Genomic DNA, 7,673 nt, shown 5'->3' with positions numbered 1-7,673 from the left:
ACTCATGGACTGGGGTGGTGCACCAGTGGGTCAGCGCGTCACCGGTCTGGTTGGGGGCGATGCCGGCGCAGGAGCAGGCGTACCTCGAGCAATGGCGGCAGCAGAGGCCGGCCGAGGAGCGCCGCGAGGGCGAGTACCTCGAGCAGCTGGAGCGCGACGCGGAGGAGGAGGTGTGCCTTGCCCGCAGTGGGCCAGCGTAGCCGGCGGCGGACGATGTCCTGGTCGACGGCATTCCCGTGGGCTGGCCCGGCGCCGACGCCCATCGACCTCACCGGCCCCGACGAGGATGACGAGGACGCCTAGGGCAGCGCGCCTCCTAGTAGTTTGTAGTGTCATTTAATATTTTACTTAATGTAATAGTGGACTCATGGACTCTCGCTGACCTTTGTGGCTGTCATTAATGTTTAATTAACGTTTTTATTTTTTAAAATGTTTGCGGGATTTTTTCTTGTCCGCGCCGGCTGAAAAATGGATCGGGCCAATGTTGAGCGCAAGCGGCGACCCCAACGCGAAAGCGGACATGGGTGTCCGCCAGACCGACCCAAACAAACAAAAAACGGGTAAAAGCGCAATCCGTTTGGGTCGGCGGGTTGGTGTTGCTCTTAGGGTTTGTTTCTTTATCATTTTCTAAAAATAATAAAAAATAAAAAAGCTAGCGAGCACGTTGATTGTGTAAACACGGCAGATATTTCCGCGGACCACGTTCTCATCCACGGCACCGCCTGTTCCACGTTCTCATCCCATCCACGCGTTCGTCGCGGCTCGCACTCGCGGACACGGTCAGCAACCAACGGCAGCCACACACGGCATCTCACATCACATGGCCCGTCGCAACCCCCGAGAGCAGCGAGCAGCCTAGAAATTTCGCGTTCCGTCGGTGCGGCCCACGTCCCAACCCGGTGCTTTGCCGACCTGCCAGCCGCCCCACCCGAACCGAACCGAACCAAGCCCGGATTCCAGCCCGGTCTCACCAGCTCCTCTCCCGTTTGATTTCCGCCGCCCACCTGATAACCCGCGGCCGGGCACGCCAGCGAGGCGAAGCCGTGTCCGGTAAGGAATCGGTTGGTTCCCCCTCCCGCACCGCCTCTGCGCCGGCTACAAAAGGCGCCACAGGCGCGCCCCCTCCACCCCGCGCTCTGCCCTCCTCTCTTCTCCTTTGGAGCTTTCGTTCCGGCCGGGCCTCCGCCCTCGATCGCCCGAGCCGCCTCCTCGCGCCTCGGCGACTGTTTCCACCCCCTTGTCCATCAATTCCCGATTCGTTTCGAATCGCGTTTGATTTGATTTCACTCGCCGTCGCCGTTGCCTTGCTGTGCTCGCAGGGTATTCCAATCCGGCGAGCCCGGGAAGCGATCGATCGGGGATTCATTCATTTTGGTTTGCGAGTCTATCTCAGAGTCGCGTGTCCGCTTCTGTTTGCAACCGTGGATCCTGTGTTCCTCGTATTCGTGTCCGCATCCGCGCGCGTTGGTTGCAGGATCGTCGAGCCTGGTTTTTGGAATTGGAGCTCTGATTGTGGAGCCGGAGGCCGAGGCAAGGTCAGTTTCCCGTGCTCGTTCAGACCGCTTCCTCTGCGTTCATCCGTGATTCCAGATTTCAAAAGTTTGCGATCTTCTGGTTCCCCGACCGCTGTGGTTTATTCCGTATCATCCGTTGGTACGAGGTGTATTAATTCGAGGCCCTCGTGGAGGATTCTTGTTGTACCGGCTGATCTCGGTTTTGTTATGTCTTGTGCTCTCACCCTAGATGCAGAGGAATCCAGAGGGCGCGCTAGTTCTTCAGAGGTGGAGGTTTGATTTCTTTTCATGGTTATTCTGATTGATGATTGGTTACGGTTGAGCGGTTATTCTGATTGGTTACGGATCAGCGGTTATCCTGATAGGTTCAGATCTTCTCGTGTGATGAAGCCTAGGATTTCTTACCAACCGGAACCAGCGATCTGCGTTTGGATAAATGATTAAATCCCTCCCAACTTCAGTTTCCTGGTCTGCACAGTAGTCAACGGCAACAATTCTGATCTGAATTCTTTGCTTCTCCAGAAATTATAAATTGGATTACACGGCATAGCGGGAGCAACATCTGCGTTTGGATGATTATTATTACCCCCTCTATTTACTTCCTTCATCTACACAGTTCAATCTTAGTCGCTTCTGATTTAGATTTGTTGATGGTTGTCCAGAAATTGGGATTATACGGCTTACTGGGAGCGACTTGTCATTCTTCCTCACCTGTGTTTGGATGATCATTCTCTCTCTGTTTATTTCCTTTCCTCCATGGTTCAATTAGTCTCCACACAATTCTGATTTGGATTTGTTGCTCGTACTCCAGAAAATTGGAATTATACGGCTTAGCGAGTGGTCCTCTTTTCCCTCGGCATGGCGGTTCCTTTTCTGTGGCTCAACAGTATTTCTTACTCAATAATATAATTATTATTAGAACACACCAGACAAGTTTTCTCTGCCTTAGTTTGTCAATTCTTAGCTCTTGCAGACATCGTCTTGGAAGGGATATAATTGGAACCGGTGCTGTCTACCTGACCTTCCCAGACAAGACTTTCTTATAACTTTTACCTCCTCATTTGAAGCATGCTTTAGCTGAGCCTCGGCATGCGTTGCAGGTTTGACAAACGCAAAGTCTAACCTGATGCGGAGTTGAATTTGTTTGCAGTTCTTCTAAATCCAATCAATTCATTATTACTTAGATGACCTTTAAGATCTTCTCACTAGGCAATATTTTAAATTCAGATTCATCTGCAAAGGCGCAAGAATGGAGCTTCAAACTAATGGCACATCCTACAACAGAAAGACTCTTCTCCATTTTTAACTCTTGCCTCTTATTTTTATTTCACGTAGCTACTTGTTCATGCCTTTGATTTAGGCTTTTTTGCTTCTGCCCCCCTGTGATTGCAGATTTATTTTAGCCCAGAGCGTGTTGGTACTTGGTAGCGAGTCGAAATCTGTTAAAATTGGTTGGTTTGCAATCTACCTCTATGCGGTTCGATTTGTTATATGTACTCTTATCCTGTCGGCTGCAGGCCATATTTAGGAAGTTTGTGCTTATGAGCAAAATCTCTGTACAGTGAGTCAGGTCAGTGTTCTATCAACGGTTTGTTTGGTTTAGTTCTGTTCCTCCACACATTGGTTGCAGGATTGGATCTGGAATGTGGAGATCCCTGTGGTGTTGTATGTTAAGGGGATTTGAGCAGGTCAGGTTTGAATGGCTATCGCCTGTGTGGTCTCCTGGTTCTCATCACATGTTTCTTCATCATCAGCTAATATGAGGTGGATTAGAGAGGTCCTGGTGGATTCTTATTGTAGCAGCTGATCGCGTTTTTGGTGTGTGTTTGTGCTCCTTTGCTTGCAGCAGATGCAGGAGTGTAGTAGTTCTGCACAGATGAATCATAGGGGAGATTTGGTTTCTGTTCGTCATTTTGATTGATTGGATAATGAAGCTTTGGATCTCTTACCAACCTGGAACTTGTGATCTGCGTTTGGATAATATATATTCCGTCCCAATTCAATTTATTTGGTTTGCACAATACAACTTAGCCCTTGGTAGTTCTGATCTGTATTCGTTTGTGGTTTTCCAGAAATTGAGGTTAATTGGTGGAGATTTGGTTTCTGTTCATCATTTTGATTGGTTGGATAATGAAGTTTTGGAACCTGGAACTTGCGATCAGCGTTTGGATAATGAATTCTGTCCCGATTCAATTTATTTGGTTTGCGCAGTACAATTTAGTCCTGGCAGTTCTGATCTGTATTCGTTTGTGGTTTTCAGAAATTGGGCTTCGTAAGGTTTAGGAGGAGCAACCTATCTTCTTGCTGATCTGCATTTGGATGATTACGAACCCCTCTATTTAATTCCTTCTCAATTCAATTTTAGTCTCCGACAATTCTGATTTGGATCTGTTGCTGGTTGTCCAGAAATTGGGATTATATGGCTTAGCGGGAGCGACCTATCTTCTTGCTGACCTGCACTTGGATGATCATTACTCTCTCTGTTTAAGTTCTTCTCCATAGCTCAAGTAGTTGCCCGACGATTCTGATTTAGAATTTTTGCTGGTTCTCCAGAAATTGGAATTATATGGCTTAGCGGGTGGTCCTATCTTTCCAAGGCATGGCGGTTCTTTCTGTGGCCCAACATATCCGACCTTTTATCCTCCCTTGATAATTGAACTTTCAAATGTTAGTTTCTTTGCCTTGATTGGTAATTCTCAGCTCTTGCAGATGCTGACTTGGGAGCGAAATAATTGGAACCAGTGTTGTCTACCTGACTTTCCAGCCGAGACAGGCTTACTTACCCTTTACCTCAACATTTGATGCTTGCTTTAGCTGAGCCTAGTTTTCCTCTTATAACTTATAGAAAGGTATCTCCCTCGTTGCAGGCCATAGTTGATGACTCGTCCAACCTGATGCTGACTTGAATCCGTTTGCAGTTCTTCTAAATCTATTATTTTCTCAATTCATCAGAACTTAGACAGCCTTCAAAATTATCTTACCAGACAATATTTTGAATTCAGAATTATCTGCCAAGGTTCAACAATGGAGATTCAAACTAATGGAACATCCTACAATGAAAAAGAGTGCTCCAGTTTTAACTCACCTCTTATGCTACTTGTTCATGTCTTTGATTTAGGTTTTTCCTTCTGCCCTCCCTTTGGTTGCAGATTAAGCCCAAACCATGCTGGTAGTGAGTTGGAATCTGTTAAAATCGTTTGGTTTGCGATCTATCTCTCTCTCTCTGGATCGATTTGTTGTTTGTACTCTTGATCCCTGGTCTTCTGCGTGTATCAGTTGCAGGATATATTTAGGAAGTCTGGGCCTATGTGCAGGATATATTTGGATATGTTGGTGGTTCTCCAGAAATTGGAATTATATGGCGTAGCGGGAGCGACGCATCTTGCTGCTCTGTGTTTGGATAATTATCACTTCCTCTGTTTTACTCTTTCATCTCCACTGTTCTGTTTTGGTTTCCCACAATTCTGATTTAAACTATTTCTTGGTGGCTCTCCAGAAATTGGAATAATATGGCTTAGAAGGCGTCCTATTTTTCCTCGGCATGGCGGTTCCTTCTGTGGCTAAAAACTTTCTCAACCTTTTTTACTCTATAATTGAACTCTCTAGACATTAGGTTTTCTTTGCCTTAGTAATTATCAGCTCTTGCAGATACTGACTTGGAAAGGATATAACTGCAGTTTGGAACCTGCGTTGTTGTCCTCCATCATCCATACCTGACCCTAGACAGGCTTTACTTGTTCCCACTCAATCATCCATGCTTTAGCTATTTATAAGAAGCATTTCCCCTAACAATTTTTTTTATAGAAACGGTGTCTTGCTCACTGCAGGTTGTAGTTGACAAACTCCTGTCCAGCCTGATGATGAATCCGTCTACTGATCTTCGAAATCTACAGTGTCGTTTCAATTCATTGCAACTTACATAACCTATAAATTATCTTACTAGACAATTTTTAAATACAGATTCATATGCAGCACGAATATATAAGATGATCTAGAGCCTACTAATGGCACATCCTACAACCGAAAAAGACTCTTACCTTCCTTTTTTTTAATTTCATTTAGTTACTTGGCCATCTCTCTGACATAGGTTTTTGCCCCTGCCCTTCCTATGGTTGCAGATTTTTCTTTAGCCCAGGCCATGTGGGCAATGACTAAACTCTTGATCCCTGTTTTATTGGTCTTCTGCGTGTGTGGGTTGGCAATATATAATTTTTATTAGGAGTTTGGGCCCAAACCTTTGCTCTGTACATGGAGTCAGGTCAGTGTCTCGTAGACGGTCTGTTTGTTTCATTTGTTATCGCCGCCTCTACAATTTGGCTTGCAGGACTGGATCTTGATCTGGTCTGGAAGTAAAGCTCCTTGTGGGTTGTGAACGTATGGTGGAGGGGACTCGAGGCAGGTCAGTTTCATGTTTCGTCACATTGGTTTACTGGATTCCTCATCTGTGCTTGGTGACGTCAGATTTGAGTGGCTATACATTAAGTTCTTCGATTCGTTCGGAATCTTCTTCAACCACAAAAACTTACACCTGGACTCTATGCCTGTTTCAACTGATTTACCAGATTTCACTATGGTCTGACTTTCCTTGAAGAACTTTTAAGTATGCTGATTATATTTGGGTTGATTTGCATTGTTGGAGGTTTTATTGCAAGATTGTAGAGTTGGATAGTCAGTTAGCGCGGGGACTTGGTGTAGCAAATGGACTTCCCTGATGGTTTTGACCTCTGATTACTGATCCTGAAGCATAATGATTTGGTCTTTGTGGTAGTTTTCAGTTTGAACTTGCATTCAGTGGCCTCATATCTTTGGTGCAGCTTGGAGTTAGTAGTGTGCACATCTGATGATTCTTTCAACTGTCCTGAAGCATCTTACTTGGTTTCTGTTGTGCCATCCTACTGGTTACGGTATCTTATTCAACTTGCATGTGGTTTGGATGGAATATGATCTTATCTTTTGCTCGAATCAAGAAAATGCTAGAAGTCTCAAACAAGGGTCCAAAATGGAAATATCAGTTCGTACTCAGTTTGTATAGCAGATTATCAAAGTTTGACTTGGCTATTAATTACCTGGTTACCATACTGTTTCATGAAGTTTGGTTTTGGTATTTGGCTGCTTGTATCTTTCAACTTGCAAATTTGTCACCTAATAGGAAGTAAAGATCGCATGTACATGAGCTCTGAATGCAGTAAAAATGTTAAGCATATTATATGAATATATGTGAATTGGTCATACGTGGATTTGTCAGTCTACTATTCTACATACTCTTGTCCATGATTGTACTTGGTTTGTTTATATACGTTCTTTAGGTTCTTCTTATGGCACAAAATCAAATTTTGGTGTGCACATATTGTTAACTTTGGTGATAAAGAAAGATCCCACCCTCGCACTTGTGTTGGTTTAACAGTAGTGGCCCCCTGTAGTTTGGTAATATTGATGACTTGGTATACAGGAAGAGGTTAGGAGTTATTGCTATATACATATACTAAAACAATGGAGAGTTGAAGGTTCTGAACTGGAGGCTTGAACAAATATTTTGCCCTGAACACTCCACTCATGTCCACTGAATATGATTCTGATTTGTTGGTATGGAGTTGATTTTCAGTGATGTTCTTCTCATTGGTGCTTCTCCAGTGAGATCTGGATTCTTCCATGCATCTTCTCGGTTTGCTGGGGAACTTCCTAGCAAAACAGTCTGGCATTTGATGATCCCTAAACACTCTGGCTAATTTGATGATGAATCCTGCTGATTACTTTCGACATATGGAAATTTGTTTCCTACTTCATTCATCCTGGATTTAAAGAAACAGCGCTCACACATCTCTATGGTCCTCCAATGGCTAATTTTATCTATATTATGAAATCTTCCATTACATACTTACTGAATCTATAATAATTTCATATGTTCACACATCTTATGGTCCTCAATGGCTATTGACCTTCTTTTCCGCCGAACAGCTAATTTGTTATGGATTATGGAATCTTCATACATATTGTTAAATATATGAATCTATAATTTCATAGCGTTCACGCATCTTATGGTCCTCTAATGGCTAATTGACCTTCTTTTCTGGCGAACTGCTAATTTGATCTGGATTCTAACCACATAATTCTCTTTAATTACATGTCCTTACTTTTCTGGCAACTTCCTAGTTTTAATTT

The 7,673-nt window shown here is 44.2% G+C and overlaps 1 long non-coding RNA gene across 5 annotated transcripts; it reads left to right on the top strand.

The window, feature by feature from the left end:
* Positions 1–1,037: 1,037 nt before the first annotated feature.
* LOC109774143 (uncharacterized) lies at positions 1,038–5,542 on the top strand. 5 transcript variants are annotated; one of them, XR_012184390.1, is made up of 7 exons: positions 1,038–1,535; positions 1,744–1,781; positions 1,880–2,614; positions 2,742–2,965; positions 3,145–3,202; positions 3,364–4,111; positions 4,224–5,542. It is a non-coding gene; the product is annotated as an uncharacterized lncRNA (long non-coding RNA). The 5 variants fall into 5 exon arrangements; XR_012184381.1 differs by having other exon boundaries at positions 1,744–1,787; XR_012184375.1 differs by having other exon boundaries at positions 1,744–1,787; positions 1,865–2,614.
* The last annotated feature ends 2,131 nt before the right edge of the window (positions 5,543–7,673 follow it).

The sequence above is a fragment of the Aegilops tauschii genome, chromosome 1 (assembly GCF_002575655.3).
Source record: "Aegilops tauschii subsp. strangulata cultivar AL8/78 chromosome 1, Aet v6.0, whole genome shotgun sequence".
Lineage (NCBI taxonomy): Eukaryota > Viridiplantae > Streptophyta > Magnoliopsida > Poales > Poaceae > Aegilops > Aegilops tauschii.
The sequence above is the reverse complement of the archived record's forward strand: the minus strand, read 5'-3'. Positions and strand labels throughout refer to the sequence as shown.